The sequence below is a fragment of the Canis lupus genome, chromosome 25 (assembly GCF_048164855.1).
Source record: "Canis lupus baileyi chromosome 25, mCanLup2.hap1, whole genome shotgun sequence".
Classification (NCBI taxonomy): domain Eukaryota; kingdom Metazoa; phylum Chordata; class Mammalia; order Carnivora; family Canidae; genus Canis; species Canis lupus.
In genome coordinates, this window is record NC_132862.1 from 38,095,252 (window position 1) to 38,112,346 (window position 17,095).

Sequence of the window (17,095 nt, forward strand, 5' to 3'; positions counted from 1 at the left end):
CAAGAAGGCAAGAGAAACAAAGGCAAAAATGAATTATTGGGACTTCATCAAGATAAGAAGCTTCTGCACAGCAAAAGAAACAGTCAACAAAACTAAAAGACAACCTACAGAATGGGAGAAAATATTTGCAAATGACGTATCAGGTAAAGGGCTAGTATCTAAGATCTATAAAGAACTTATTAAACTCAACAGCAAAGAAACAAACAATCCAGTCATGAAATGGGCAAAAGACATGAAGAGAAATCTCACAGAGGAAGACACAGACATGGCCAACATGCACATGAGAAAATGCTCTGCATCACTTGCCATCAGGGAAATACAAATCAAAACCACAATGAGATACCACCTCACACCAGTGAGAATGGGGAAAATTAACAAGGCAGGAAACAACAAATGTTGGAGAGGATGTGGAGAAAGGGGAACACTCTTGCACTGTTGGTGGGAATGTGAACTGGTACAACCACTCTGGAAAACTGTGTGGAGATTCCTCAAAGATTTAAAAATAGATCTGCCCTACGACCCAGCAATTGCACTGTTGGGGATTTACCCCAAAGATACAGATGCAATGAAATGCTGGGACACCTGCACCCCGATGTTTCTAGCAGCAATGTCCACAATAGCCAAACTGTAGAAGGAGCCTCGGTGTCCATCGAAAGATGAATGGATAAAGAAGATGTGGTCTACGTATACAATGGAATATTACTCAGCCATTAGAAATGACTAATACCCACCATTTGCTTCAACGTGGATGGAAATGAGGGTATTATGCTGAGTGAAGTAAGTCAATCGGAGAAGGACAAACATTATATGGTCTCATTCATTTGGGGAATATAAAAAAATAGTGAAAGGGAATAAAGGGGAAAGGAGAGAAATGAGTGGGAGATATCAGAAAGAGACAGAACATGAGAGACTCCTAACTCTGGGAAATGAACAAGGGGTGGTGGAAAGGGAGGTGGGCAGGTGGTGAGGGTGACTGGGGATGGGCACTGAGGGGGGCACTTGATGGGCTGAGCACTGGGTGTTATGCTATATGTTGGCAAATTGAACTCCAATTAAAAAAAGGACTGACAAAAAAAAAAAGACAGAAAAAGGAAACAATATCTGAGCATGATCATTAGTTATGTGATATGCATTTCTTGCTCTATTGTATTTTCCGAGCTGCTCAAAGACTGCACCTAACAGTTCCTCCCTCTGTAGGGAAGTATTCTCCTACTAGGTAATACAGATAATTTTGCCTTTTTTTTAGATGGCATCAGCATCCATGATAGCTCTGCTTGCTGGAAGTTCCTCCTGCCTTGGAAGCCTCAAAATGACTTCGGGCTTCTTAAGCTTACTGGGTAATTTGAGAGGTATTACTCAATCAATGAAACTCAACACACAGATCTACTCTCACCGAATTTGGCATCCTTTTTTTTCCCCTATCTTAATGTTACCATGTATATTATAGGACCGATTTATATCCTCAGTCTTTTAAACATTCAAAGTTTCCTTCTGGAAGAGTATGAGTGATGAGGAAGTTATTCTTATAGAAAGCTTACAGAATTTATCAGGACTGGTTTCTGAGCATTGGCTGAAGTTGTGGATAGTCTATCACTAAGGAAGAGGATAATTAGATCTCAGCTTTGAATACTACTCATTAATAACTTTCCAGGAGTTCTTTTTATTTTTGTTACACAGGATAGGATATTCACACTTCCTTCTCTTAAGTACAATCCAGATTCAGTGCACTGAAATTGCTCTTTATTGTTTTAATCTCCAGTGCCTACCACATGATATGGGCTCAATATTTGTTAAATGTAGGTGGCTTTGTCTGATAAGAAATCATTAGCATAATAAACAAGCTCTAAAGATTTAGAAAAACAGTGCTCATTATACAATGTCATATATATAACATATATATACACATATTCAAAAATATATACACAGATATTTATATATTTATAAAGAGCAATTCTAAATTTTTTTTAAATTTTTATTTATTTATGATAGTCACAGAGAGAGAGAGAAAGAGGCAGAGACACAGGCAGAGGGAGAAGCAGGCTCCATGCACCGGGAGCCCGAATGTGGGATTCGATCCCGGGTCTCCAGGATCGCGCCTTGGGCCAAAGGCAGGCGCCAAACCGCTGCGCCACCCAGGGATCCCCAAAGAGCAATTCTAAAACACTTAACAGTACCCAATGAGAAAGAAAGTCAAAGTCAACATAGAGTTCTGCTGTGAAAAGAGCCATGTTTTCTCTCAAGTTCTCAGATCATCACTTATTAAAATTACAGCTTGTTCATGATTTTTGTTAAGGTGTCAAGGAATCAGAAAGTTTAATGAGATCTGATCATTCATTCATTACCTGCACCCAGAGTAGAGTAGGTGGTCCAAGCATAATGGAGAAAGGAAATGAACTTGTGGAAAGCACTGCACTAGAAAGCACTAGATGCTTTAAAAATGGCATTGAGAAAACTTTCTAATTCCCAGCATGGGTAAAGTAGCAATTCTGAAAAGCTCATTCTTATGTCATCCAGAACCAATTCTGAATGTTTTTATGGGGATAAATACTAGGGTGCAGATGTAAGTCATATCTCCTGATTTTTGTTATAGAATATTCAGGCATCATCAGCATAAAACTATTCCAGATTTGACCCAAGCACCAAAGTGAATGAGCTTGCATTTCTCTTTTTCCTTTTCCTCTCAAAAATAAATTACCAAAATAAGAGAAAAATGTTAGAAAAATCAGAGGCAAGGGGTACCTGGGTGGCTCAGTTGGTTGGGCATCTGACTCTTGTTTTCGGCCCAGGTCATGATTTCAGGATCTTGGGATTGAGCCTCACATCAGGCTCCACACTGACCTTGGAGTCTGCTTGGGCTTCTCTCTCCCACTCCTTCGGCCCCTCCCTCCACTCATCTCTAAAATAAAGAAATAAATATTTCTTATGAAAGGAAAAAAAGAAAAATTAGAGATGAAGTACATGAAAACCATTTAGATGGTAACTAGATCAGATATGATGTAGTAGTTACTATTCTAAGTAATACTGGAACTTAATTGTATATATGGTTGCAGCCTCCTTCCTAGTCATATGCCATTCCTTATTTATTGATGATGATATTAATTTCTCTATCTGGAAAAACTCATTGAAAAGTTTAAACTGAAATGTATTCTTTAAATGTGTACCTTATGTTTCCATCTATATGATGTGAAGGACAAAGGATTAAGTCTAGATTATTCTAAACCAATTTTAATAACCAGTAATTTGTATTAGCACAATTATTCTTTGCAAATAGATACCACAAATGTTATTTTTAACAGACTTAAAATTAAGTTTCTATGTTAGAAAACATTTTTCCTCAGGAATTCTGTTTAGTTTATTATTGTGCATAGTCTATCAGTGAGCCAAGGCTGCCATTATAAAATACCATAGACTGAGAGGTTTAAACAACATAAATATATTTTCTCACAGTTTTATAGGCTAGAAGTCTGAGATAAAAGTGTCAGCAGTTTTAGTTTCTTTGGAAGCCTCTCACTGGTTTATAGATAAGGTTTATATATACCACCATATCTCTGTGTCCTCACATATTCACCCCTTGGTCTGGGTGTTTTTGTGTCCTAATCTTCCTTTTTTTGTTTGTTTGTTTGTTTTTTATTTTATTTTATTTTATTTTTTTAATTTATTTTTATTGGTGTTCAATTTACTAACATACAGAATAACCCCCAGTGCCCGTCACTCATTCACTCCCACCCCCCGTCCTCCTCCCCTTCCACCACCCCTAGTTCGTTTCCCAGAGATTGCAGTCTTTACGTTCTGTCTCCCTTTCTGATATTTCCCACACATTTCTTCTCCCTTCCCTTATATTGCCTTTCACTATTATTTATATTCCCCAAATGAATGAGAACATATAATGTTTGTCCTTCTCCGATTGACTTACTTCACTCAGCATAATACCCTCCAGTTCCATCCACGTTGAAGCAAATGGTGGGTATTTGTCATTTCTAATGGCTGAGTAATATTCCATTGTATACATAGACCACATCCTCTTTATCCATTCATCTTTCGATGGACACCGAGGATCCTTCTACAGTTTGGCTATTGTGGACATTGCTGCTAGAAACATCGGGGTGCAGGTGTCCCGGCGTTTCATTGCATCTGAATCTTTGGGGTAAATCCCCAACAGTGCAATTGCTGGGTCGTAGGGCAGGTCTATTTTTAACTCTTTGAGGAACCTCCACACAGTTTTCCAGAGTGGCTGCACCAGTTCACATTCCTACCAACAGTGTAAGAGGGTTCCCTTTTCTACACATCCTCTCCAACATTTGTGGTTTCCTGCCTTGTTAATTTTCCCCATTCTCACTGGTGTGAGGTGGTATCTCATGGTGGTTTTGATTTGTATTTCCCTGATGGCAAGTGATGCAGAGCATTTTCTCATGTGCATGTTGGCCATGTCTGTGTCTTCCTCTGTGAGATTTCTCTTCATGTCTTTTGCCCATTTCATGATTGGATTGTTTGTTTCTTTGGTGTTGAGTTTAGTAACTTCTTTATAGATCTTGGAAACTAGCCCTTTATCTGATATGTCATTTGCAAATATCTTCTCCCATTCTGTAGGTTGTCTTTGAGTTTTGTTGACTGTATCCTTTGCTGTTCAAAAGCTTCTTATCTTGATGAAGTCCCAATAGTTCATTTTTGCTTTTGTTTCTTTTGCCTTCGTGGATGTATCTTGCAAGAAGTTACTGTGGCTGAGTTCAAAAAGGGTGTTGCCTGTGTTCTCCTCTAGGATTTTGATGAAATCTTGTCTCACATTTAGATCTTTCATCCATTTTGAGTTTATCTTTGTGTACGGTGCAAGAGAGGGGTCTAGTTTCATTCTTCTGCATGTGGATGTCCAATTTTCCCAGCACCATTTATTGAAGAGACTGTCTTTCTTCCAATGGATAGTCTTTCCTCCTTTATCGAATATTAGTTGACCATAAAGTTCAGGGTCCACTTCTGGGTTCTCTATTCTGTTCCATTGATCTATGTGTCTGTTTTTGTGCCAGTACCACACTGTCTTGATAATCACAGCTTTGTAGTACAACCTGAAATCTGGCATTGTGATGCCCCCAGATATGGTTTTCTTTTTTAAAATTCCCCTGGATATTCGGGGTCTTTTTTTTTTTTTTTTTTGGTCTTTTCTGATTCCACACAAATCTTAAAATAATTTGTTCGAACTCTCTGAAGAAAGTCCATGGTATTTTGATACGGATTGCATTAAACGTGTAAATTGCCCTGGGTAACATTGACATTTTCACAATATTAATTCTGCCAATCCATGAGCATGGAATATTTTTCCATCTCTTTGTGTCTTCCTCAATTTCTTTCAGAAGCGTTCTGTAGTTTTGAGGGTATAGATCCTTTACATCTTTGGTTAGGTTTATTCCTAGGTATCTTATGCTTTTGGGTGCAATTGTAAATGGGATTGACTCCTTAATTTCTCTTTCTTCAGTCTCATTGTTAGTGTATAGAAATGCCACTGATTTCTGGGCATTGATTTTGTATCCTGCCACACTACCAAATTGCTGTATGAGTTCTAGCAATCTTGGGGTGGAGACTTTTGGGTTTTCTATGTAGAGTATCATGTCATCTGTGAAGAGGGAGAGTTTGACTTCTTCTTTGCCAATTTGAACGCCTTTAATGTCTTTTTGTTGTCTGATTGCTGAGGCTAGGACTTCCAGTACTATGTTGAATAGCAGTGGTGAGAGTGGACATCCCTGTCGTGTTCCTGATCTTAGGGGAAAGGCTCCCAGTGCTTCCCCATTGAGAATGATATTTGCCGTGGGCTTTTCGTAGATGGCTTTTAAGATGCTGGGGAATGTTCCCTCTATTCCTACACTCTGAAGAGTTTTGATCAGGAATGGATGCTGTATTTTGTCAAATGTTTTCTTTGCATCTATTGAGAGGATCATAGGGTTCTTGGTTTTTCTCTTGCTGATATGATCAATCACATTGATTATTTTACGGGTGTTGAACCAGCCTTGCATCCCGGGGATAAATCCTACTTGGTCATGGTGGATAATTTTCTTAATGTATTGTTGGATCCTATTGGCCAGTATCTTGTTGAGAATTTTTGCATCCATGTTCATCAGGGATATTGGTCTGTAATTCTCCTTTTTGGTGGGGTCTTTGTCTGGTTTTGAAATTAAGGTGATGCTGGCCTCATAGAACGGATTTGGAAGTACTCCATCTCTTTCTATCTTTCCAAACAGCTTTAGGAGAATAAGTATGGTTTCTTCTTTAAACGTTTGATAGAATTCCCCTGGGAAGCCATCTGGCCCTGGACTCTTGTGTCTTGGGAGGTTTTTGATGACTGCTTCAATTTCCTCCTTGGTTATTGGCCTGTTAAGGTTTTCTATTTCTTCCTGTTCCAGTTTTGGTAGTATGTGGCTTTCCAGGAATGCGTCCATTTTGTCTAGATTGCCTAATTTATTGGCATATAGCTGTTCATAATATGTTTTTAAAATCGTTTGTATTTCCTTGGTGTTGGTAGTGATCTCTCCTTTCTCATTCATGATTTTATTAATTTGAGTCTTCTCTCTCTTCTTTTTAATAAGGCTGGCTAATGGTTTATCTATCTTATTAATTCTTTCAAAGAACCAACTCCTGGTTCTGTTGATCTGTTCCACAGTTCTTCTGGTCTCGATTTCGTTGAGTTCTGCTCGAATCTTTATTAACTCCCTTCTTCTCCTGGGTGTAAGATCTATTTGCTGTTTTTTCTCTAGCTCCTTTATGTGTAAGGTTAGCTTTTGTATTTGAGATCTTTCCAGTTTTTGAATGGATGCTTGTATTGCGATGTATTTCCCCCTTAGGACTGCTTTTGCTGCATCCCAAAGATTTTGAGCGGTTGTATCTTCATTCTCATTAGTTTCCATGAATCTTTTTAATTCTTCCTTAATTTCCTGATTGACCCTTTCATCTTTTAGCAGGATGGTCCTTAACCTCCATGTGTTTGAGGTCCTTACAAACTTCTTGTTGTGATTTAGTTCTAATTTCAAGGAATTATGGTCTGAGAATATGCAGGGGATGATCCCAATCTTTTGGTATCGGTTCAGACCCGATTTGTGACCAATATGTGGTGTATTCTGGAGAAAGTTCCATGTGCACTTGAGAAGAATGTGTATTCAGTTGAGTTTGGATGTAAAGTTCTGTAGATATCTGTGAAATCTATCTGGTCCAGTGTATCATTTAAAGCTCTCGTTTCTTTGGAGATGTTATGCTTAGAAGACCTATTGAGTATAGAAAGAGCTAGATTGAAGTCACCAAGTATAAGTGTATTATTATCTAAGTATTTCTTCACTTTGGTTAATAATTGATTTATATATTTGGCAGCTCCCACATTCGGGGCATATATACTGAGGATTGTTAAGTCCTCTTGTTGAATAGATCCTTTAAGTATGATATAGTGTCCCTCTTCATCTCTCACTACAGTCTTTGGGGTAAATTTTAGTTTATCTGATATAAGGATGGCTACCGCTGCTTTCTTTTGAGGACCATTCGAATGGTAAATGGTTCTCCAACCTTTTATTTTCAGGCTGTAGGTGTCCTTCTGTCTAAAATGAGTCTCTTGTAGACAGCAAATAGATGGGTCCTGTTTTTTTATCCAGTCTGAAACCCTGCGCCATTAAGCCCGTTCACATTCAGAGTTACTATTGAGAGATATGAGTTTAGTGTCATCATGATATCTATTCAGTCCTTGTTTTTGTGGATTGTTCCACTGAACTTCTTCTTAAAGGGGAATTTTAGGAGTCCCCCATAAAATTTCTTGCAGAGCTGGTTTGGAGGTCACATATTCTTTCAGTTGCTGCCTGTCTTGGAAGCTCTTTATCTCTCCTTCCATTTTGAATGAGAGCCTTGCTGGATAAAGGATTCTTGGTTGCATGTTCTTCTCATTTAGGACCCTGAATATATCCTGCCAGCCCTTTCTGGCCTGCCAGGTCTCTGTGGAGAGGTCTGCTGTTACCCTAATACTCCTCCCCATAAAAGTCAGGGATTTCTTGCCTCTTGCGGCTTTAAGGATCTTCTCTTTATCTTTGGATTTTGCAAGCTTCACTATTAAATGTCGAGGTGTTGAATGGTTTTTATTGATTTTAGGGGGGGATCTTTTTATTTCCTGGATCTGAATGCCTGTTTCCCTTCCCAGATTAGGAAAGTTTTCAGCTAGAATTTGTTCAAATACATATTCTGGCCCTTCTGGCCCTTTCGGCACCCTCGGGAACACCAATTAAACGTAAGTTTTTCTTCCTCAGGCTGTCGTTTATTTCCCTTAATCTATCTTCATGGTCTTTTAATTGTTTGTCTCTTTTTTCCTCAGTTTCCCTCTTTGCTATCAACTTGTCTTCTATGTCACTCACTCGTTCTTCCACCTCATTAACCCTCGTCATTAGGACTTCTAGTTTGGATTGCATCTCATTCAATTGATTTTTAATTTCTGCCTGATTGGATCTAAATTCTGCAGTCATGAAGTCTCTTGAGTCTTTTATGCTTTTTTCTAGAGCCACCAGTAGCTGTATAATAGTGCTTCTGAATTGGCTTTCTGACATCGAATTGTAATCCAAATTTTGTAACTCTGTGGGAGAGAGGACTGTTTCTGATTCTTTCTTTTGAGGTGAGGTTTTCCTTCTAGTCATTTTGCTCAGTGCAGAGTGGCCAAAAGCAAGTTGTATTGGGAAAAGGAGAAAAAGAGAGGAGAGAAAGAAGGAAAGAAAAGAGAAAGAGGAAAAAAAAGGGAAGAAAAAAACGAAAAAAAAGAAGAAAAAAAAGAAAAAGAAAGAAAGGAAAAAAACAGGGGGTGGGGGAAGGAAACAAATCAAAAAGCAAAACAAAACAAAACAAAACAAAAGAACCACGGGGAAGTATCTTCTGATTCTGTGTATTTTAAGTCCCTTGGCTTCCCCTGACACTTGTCCGTCTAGCTGGTCTTCTGGGGGAGGGGCCTGTTGTGCTGATTTTCAGGTGTTAGCACTTGGGGGAGCTGCTCTGCCCCTGCCTGGTGCAGGGCTCAGTGGGGGTTGTTTACCCCGTGAGGCCCCAGGAGCAACAGCCCTAGTGGCGGGGCCAGCTCTGGAAACCTGGATTCAGCTCCGGCAGGAACCACGAAGCTCTCCGTCTGCAGGGCCTGGAGGCTCCGGGGCGGGGCCGCTGATCTGCTCAGCTGGGGCAGGAGCGTCCTCGCTGTCCTGGGCCCTCCCGGCCTCTGCCTGTCCCGGGGGGAGGCCGGATCCTGGGCTGTGTCCCGGCGCCCTGTGCTCCGGAGCCTGCGCTGTTGGAGTCGTGCTCCCGCCCCGCAGCCCCCTCCGCGGAGCCGCCCTCGAGCCCCCCCCGAGCTGCTCCGGGCCCCGCCGTGCGCGCTGCAGCCCTTAGGGAGCTCGGCGCACTGTCCCGGGGCGCAGGTGCCTGTTAGTGTCCCCGGGAGCCCGAGGGCATCCCCGCCCTCCTGGGTCCTGCTCCACCTCCCCGCGAGCCCCTTTCCGCCCGGGAAGGTCGGTGCAGCTCCTGCTCCTCCGGGACGGGGCTCTCCTGTCCTGGGGACACTCGCCCCGGCCTCAGCCCGGCTCCTCGCGGGGCCCCTCCCCCTGGAGGCCTTTTGTTTCTTTATTTCTTTTTCCTCGTCTTCCTACCTTGATAGAAGCGCGAACTCTTCTCACTGTAGCATTCCAGGTGTTCTCTCTTTAATTCTCAGGCCGAATTCATAGATTTTCAGGATAATTTGAAGGTTTTCTTGGTAATTTGGTGGAGACAGGTGATTTGGGGACCCTACTCTCCCGCCATCTTGCCCCTCCTCCTCTTAATCTTCCTTTCTTGCAAGGATGTCAGTCATCTTGGATTAGGGCTCACCCAGATGGCCTCATTTTACCTAATTTCCTCTTTAAAGTCCCTATCTCCAAATACATGTTCAGAGGTACAGGGAGTACCTGTACTCAGTTATCATATGAAACAAAGGAGCATCTTTGCCCTGTCTAAACCCCATTAATCATAAATTCAGAATTACTAGAGTCTAAACTAAAGACTTTTTAAAGATTAATTTCCAGAAAATTTTCAAAAGCAAAACTATATATAATTTTGCCTTCCTCTTTCACTCTGATGTTATTTAACTGTTTCTTTGTCAAGTAAGTTGTTTTCGCATCCTGGGACTCAGAATTCTTACTACCAAGGCATGAAGAAAATTGCTTAAGATCTTGGCGTAGAAGGTAATATTAAAAAAGAAGACCACTTAAATCTGTCCTAAGTGATCAATTCTTTGTGCGGAGGGGTGTATGCGGGGGGGGGGGGGGGCTGTTTGTGTGTTCATCTTCATATATATATACAAGCAGCTTTATTCAGAATAGGAACTTATTGAAGTGCCTGGGTGGCTCAGTTGGTTAAGCATCTGCCTTCAGGTCAAGTCATGATCCTGGGGTCCTGGGATCGGGCCCCCCGAGAGGTCTGTGCTCAGACAAGAGTCTGCTTCTCCCTCTGCCCCTCCTCCCCTTGTGCTATCTCTCTCTCTCTCTCTCTCAAACAAATAAATAAATAAATAAAATCTTCTAGAATAGGAACTTATTGTCCCTTTTATAATTTCATATCAGCCTCCAAATGTCTTTGATAGAAATAGTAACTTTTGAATGAAGAGGAGGAAGTCAACTTACCCTATAGAAAGCTGGTCCAAACAATATTTACCGAGCAATAAAAGAATAGCTAAACTGATAAAGACTGATAATAATAAAAGTTAAATTACTTGTATCATTGTTATGGACAAAATGTTTGTTACCTGTTCCCCCCACCCCACCATATTGGTATACTGAAATCTTAACTCCCAAGATGGTGGCATTAGGAAGTAGGGCTTATGGCAAGAATTAGTGCCCTTATAAAAGGGATCACAGAGAACACTCTTACTCTCTTTTCACCATGTGAGGATAACAGTGAGAGGTTGGCAGTCTACAACCTGAAAGAAGGCCTTCACCAGAACCTGACCATGCTGCCACCTGGATGTCAGGCTTCCAACCTCCAGAACTTGAAAAATAAATTTCTCTTTTTATAAGCCACCCAGTTTGTGGTATTCTGATATAGTAGCCTGAACTGCCTAAGACAATCACTAAGACTTCTACTATAATAAACTGAATAATGAAAAACATTATTTGAGGCCAACTAATGGCTGTTCTTATGGTTCAAGTGTGTGTAGTTTCTCTATGGAAATAGAGACTTGAATGTAGAAAGCACCATTTTCAAAATTGAATATCAGAATTGTCATCTTTATTTTTATCCCTATTAGATTTATTCATGATGAGTTTCGTCAGTTGCCCTTGCTTCTAGCTTAACTTTCTCAGATTTTAAGTATATTGTTCTTCCCATAGTCATTGTAACAAATTACAGTCTCAAAAGTAAAATAATTTTGAAAAAAGCAAGAGGCTTCATGGAGCTCTTATAAGGGATGTAATAGAGAAAATGAAGACTAGATTATGATAAAGGAAATTTTTATTTTTTTAAGTTTATTTATTTTTTTAGCAATCTCTATACCCAATGTGGGGCTTGAACTCACAACTCCAAACTCACAACCCCAAGATCTAGAGTCCCATGCTGTTCCAACTAAGCCAGCCAGGTGCCCCAATAAGGGAAAATTTTAAATCTTTAAGCCTCCAAACAGCTTTTGTTCATTTAGGGTCTCTGCTTTCAAGGAGTGAGGGATTTTGTAAATCAGGATATTTTGTTCTATGAATCTGGTCAGAAAGAATAATTATCCCAGTTCCAAGAGAGAAGCTTGTTTTGAAAGTTTCTTCTTAAGAGAGAGCAAAATCTTCATCCCTTAGATTTGTTGTAAATCCCAGGACCTAGCCATGCATTACGTTTGCAGTAAATATTGTGAGGAAATGTAGTAGAGAGTTTAAATATTAAAATTTAATGCTAAAAATAAATAAATAAATAAATAAATAAATAAATAAATAAAATTTAATGCTGACCTATTAAGATATGTTTAATTAACATTTTGTCCTTCACTAAAAGTTTTCCTATTTAAAATTGCTGATATATATACATATACATATATATATTAAGATTTTATTTTATTTATTCATGAGAGACAGAGAGAAGTGAGACAAAGGCAGAGGGAGAGGCAGGCTTTCCACAGGGAGCCTGATGACAGACTCAATCCCAGGATTCTGGGATCACAACCTGAGCCAAAGGCAGACACTTAACCACTGAGGCACCCAGGTGTCCCTGTTGATATATTTCTATTTATGGAAACTTTAGTTCTTTTATTAGAAAATGAATACATATTTCATAAAAAATGTGGAAAATACTAAAAGGACAATAATAAACGCTAATAATTCTACCAACAATTACTGCTAATGTTTTAGAATGTTTTCAGTCTTTTGTTTATCTGTATCTAGAATATAAGTGAATGTATATTGTTCATTTATGTGAGATAAGGATTCTTCACTCGTACTACATAATTTGCATTTGAACTTCCATTAACTCTAGTAGAAATCATAGTGTTCTAATACATGGTAAATCATATTTCTTTTGCTGTTTTTGAGATTTTTCTCTTTGTTTTTCAACAGTTTGTGATATGTCAAGGTGAGGAGTTCTTTATACATTGTCCTCTTTCATCTTAACAAGATCGTTAGTGGTACACCATATTCTGTCCCCTTCTTATAAATAATATGATTTTTAGTATATACTCCATCTATATTTCTCAGCATTTATTACAAATAAGTGTGATTATGTGACTGAGTGTCACCAATAGAATGTGGCCCACTTCTATGCATTGTTCATCCTCTTTCTCCTTTTCACAGAGTGAATACAGATGACTGACCACCCAAGTGGGTGGAAGAATCATAGGATGGGAAGAAGTTCCATTAGCCAGCAGCACCAAATAAATCTGCTATGCAAGTGAAAGCCAAATTAATTTTGTTTTTAAGCTTTAAACATTTTTTGGCCCTCTTTGATCCAACAGTTTTTAAGGTAAACTCTTAAGTGAAAAAAGAATATCTGAGAAAAAGGAAAGGTACGGGACATTTATAAGGGAAGACCATTCAGGGAAAGGAATAATGCACACTGGTATGAAAATAAGTTAAATAAGTTAAATAAGTTTAAAAAAATTGAGTAAAGGACTACAGTGCTCAGGTAATAGTAAAATGTGTGTGTGTGTGTGTGTGTGTGTGTGTGTGTGTGTGTGTATACTGTTGGTGCCTAAGCTACATGTTAGGTGAGTCAGATTGTGGTGGTCCTTTAAGAACGGTGGTGTTTGAAACCCTGGGTCAACAGTTCTTGTGATATACTAAACATCATGAACAGAAGAATATAAAGTTATAGTAAAGGCCAGGCAACTCTAAGAAAGAAGACAAAAAATATGGTGATTAATGAACAAAGAAGTTTATTCTCCCTAAGGGAAATGTGCAGGGGCAAGAGGTGGCCTCTACTCTACAAATTACCCCAAGAATCCTGGCTAGAAAAGCTGTTCTCCTTCCTCTACACAGGGCTTCTGGGGTCCCTGGGTGGTTGAGCTTCTGCCTTTGGTTCAGGTCGTGATCCCAGGGTTCAGGGATCAAGTCCCTCATTGGGCTACCCATATGGAGCCTGCTTCTCCCTCTGTCTATGTCTCTGCCTCTCTCTCCGTCTCTCATGAACAAATAAATAAAATCTTTTAAAAATAATAAAATAAACAGGACTTCTAAGGTGACCTCAGTTGGTCCCCTTTCCACCTCAAGAACAGAGAAAACATTTTCCTTTTAGCCAATGATATGGATTTAACATGGATTATTTGTTAGCATTCCATTGGTTAACATTTATCACATTGCTGCTACTTGTTGCAGGGTAAGTTAAGAAGCATAATCTCTTGCTAAAAAGCCATTTGCTCAGGAAGAAGAAAAGCACAGATTTTGGAGTGAGCAAAGAGTCTTTGTCACATGTGCTTCTTAAAATATGCTTCTTCAAAATTACAGAGATTGCATCAGGGAATCTTCATTCTTTTTCAGTCTGGAAGTGGATCCGGTAGATGCCAAAGTATAAAAGCACAGATAGAGTTGGTGAAGAGCCAACAGAAACCTTTTTAGAAAGCAAGGACATGGTGAAACATGATTTTTAGGCTAACTATAAAGAAATGTGGAGCATAGCATGAAAAGGGGACAGTTTAGTTCCATAATCTGAATTGTGGAGCTGTTATAATTGCACAGGCAAACAATAGAGTGCTTCAGGACCATGACAAAGATATTGCCTTTGGTTAAGGAAGGTGGACAGAGAGCAAGAGCAAAGAAACAGTAGGACTTGGTAAACAAATGTATGTGGTAGGTGAAGATGAAGAAGTGTGTGCTTATGTGGAAGAGAGATAAAATTAGTTTAACTTGGTAATAGAGGAGTAATATTTGGGGGGGAGGACAAGAGGTTTAGGGAGGAATGAGACCCTAAAAGCTGCAGCAAACTCCTTCCCCACGCATCTATCCTTGAAACAATATTCCATTGTACGACAGGAGAGCAGAATGACATTTGTGCAAGAAAGTGCTAATCTGGGCAAAACACTTTAGAATATGTACGATTTGGCAGTGAAGTCATTTTGGGTGGATGGAGGAAGGGCTCGGTTCTGGTCCCGGATTCAGCGTCTTCTTATTCTGATAAAAACCATGAGCATCTCTTCACCTGGACGAGTAAAACCACATGCTGCCTTGAGAAATGAAGTAACACAGTTCCTTCATGTAGGACAACAGAAGTGTGTTTGGGATTTTGATTTATTAAAAGAATTAATATGAAAGAGGATAGATATTCTGCAAAGAATTCCTTATAACATAGCACTTTTCTGAGAATATCTAAGTGTTTATTATCCATTTCATTTCAGTACAAATAGATAAAGAGGGTCTGAGAAGCTCTTTCCTGCCTGAAACATGACATCACAGAGGATCCCTTACAGGTTTAGCCACTGTCAAACTGATGTTACAGGGCAGACTTCCTGGGTTCTGTCTCCTACCACCTTCACAGTGAGTGATCTTGTCTCATCTCAGCTTCCTCTCCTCTCAGAGCTTCTCTCCCTGGAGGCTGAAGAGGATGGCCTAAAGCAAAAGGAACACTCCTTGGTTCAGCTTAATGCAGCAAAATGACAGAACCCTATTTAGGCAGAACACAATTTCAAGAGACTCAGATTGCAGATATTTCAGGGTATCAACAAGTATCTCACAGCCTTTATATCAGGATAGAAATATGTGGCTCATGGACCATATTCTGGTAAGTAATTACCATAAGAGATATAGCCAGATAACAACTATAGAACTATCTCCCTATCTACATAATCAATAAAAACATAAGGATAGAGATGCAAACATATCACTTTTCAAAACATGAATAAATTCACAAGGAATGGAAGGCAGGAAAACATAGCTCTGTTCTCCGGAGATCCCTCATTCCTCTCCTGATTTGCCAAAATTTCCATGTGGATAACCTCAGCCTTGTTTATTCCCAAATAGTAGTGATTACTTGAGCTTCATGAATAAAGTCACCAAAAGCCATGCAACTCTCATCCATACAACTAAGAGGAAAAGAGAGTTTTCTCATCTGTAAATGGAAAAATGGGAGTTTATATTTTTGGTGGTCTCACCTAGCTCTAACTTTCTGTGTGTGAATAAGAAAATTTGTGGGCTCAATGGTTTAGTGCCTGCCTTCTGCCCAGGGCATGATCCTGGAGTCCCAGGATCGAGTCCCAAGTCGGGCTCCCTGCATGGAGCCTGCTTCTCCCTCTGCCTGTGTCTCTGCCTCTCTCTCTCTGTATCTCTCATGAATAAATAAATAAAATCTTAGAAAAAAAAAGAAAGAAAATTTGTGATAATGTTCTCCTAAAATCTGATGTCTATTGAAACTACATATCAGGAAGGTTTTAATCAAAATTATAAGGATTAAACATAGCACAAATGTGCCAGTATTTTAGTATCTAAACTAATTACCCACACTTTATCACACATAGAGTTAGCACAAAAAAATTGTGACACTCCAAGGAACTAACATTTGAATTTAAGAATGTGTGCATCTGTGACCAAGAACGAGGCAGGAGAGAGGGATAACCACTGAACCCAAGCTTTAGCCAGCCTCTGTGAGGATAAAGGGGGATGACAGTAATGCCTTGCAAAGGGCAAAGCTGATGTAAAAGAGAGATAGGAGCTACTCAGATTCTGAATTCTCAGAAAGGATAGTTGTACTAACTTCAGCTTTCCTTGGCCACTTACAAGAGGCCGTGGATGATAAAGCTGTGTCTCTTCATCCCTCCACGAGGGCAATACCTCTCATTGCTTCAATAGGGAAAAATCCTAGACAAAGCCACCCATTTGACTCTTTTAAAATTATCACTTGAGCTATTGTTGTTCTACGCTGGGCTCTACGGGCAAGCAAAGGTCTCAAGGACGGTAGTAGAGCGGTGAAGTGAAACACGAATTGGGAAAGTGGAGACATTTATAGAAATGACCGAGAGCTACAGTGACTTCACATGAAATTTGGGGCAATTCACTTAACTTCTCCAACTACAATAACAAATTTTATGTTCTCATTTACTTAATGGCAATGTTGGGATAGACGTTGTGGTTGTTTACAATTAATACCACCATGCACTTTGGTTATGTTGGGAATGGGACAAATACAAACACATGGTCTAACCACTCTTCTCTTGAGTTGATGAAAAATGTTCTTAAATCCAACCATTTATCCCACCAAAAATTTATTTCCCATCTGTTTTACTGACATCAAAGCAATACAAGAGCCTTTTATATACCAGACATTTCAATTTTGTGTGAGGGAAACTTGGTCAGAGCATTGGCAGAACATGTAATATTCATACCAAGTGTAAGATATGGTAGACACAGAGAACTCAAGAATCTGGTGTGTTCTCTCTCTGTGATGCCATGAAGAGTCATGGAACACACAAAGGATGGGAGAACTGACCCTACCTGGAGAGGTAGGCTGCCTCATGTACACAGTTTGTGGGAGCTATGGTCAACAGATGATCAGAATCATTTTCAATTTTTTTCTAAAGGTCTCATCTCTACAGATGCCAGAATCCTTCTATCTTTATTTCTATTTCAAAATCAAATTTACAACTACTGCTTGGTTATGAATTCCTGAAAAGGAATCTTTC

The 17,095-nt window shown here is 39.6% G+C and overlaps 1 long non-coding RNA gene across 4 annotated transcripts in view; it reads right to left on the reverse strand.

Moving 5' to 3' along the window:
* The window catches only part of LOC140617544 (uncharacterized), a 78,670-nt gene that overhangs the window by 60,538 nt on the left and 1,037 nt on the right, over positions 1-17,095 (reverse strand). The window contains exon 3 of one of the 4 annotated variants that reach the window (XR_012017759.1): positions 14,776-15,029. The exons of the other annotated variants lie outside the window; for them this stretch is intronic. This is a non-coding gene — a long non-coding RNA (uncharacterized lncRNA). Of the gene's footprint in view, positions 1-14,775; positions 15,030-17,095 lie in introns of those variants that run through there. 4 annotated transcript variants of the gene reach the window in all.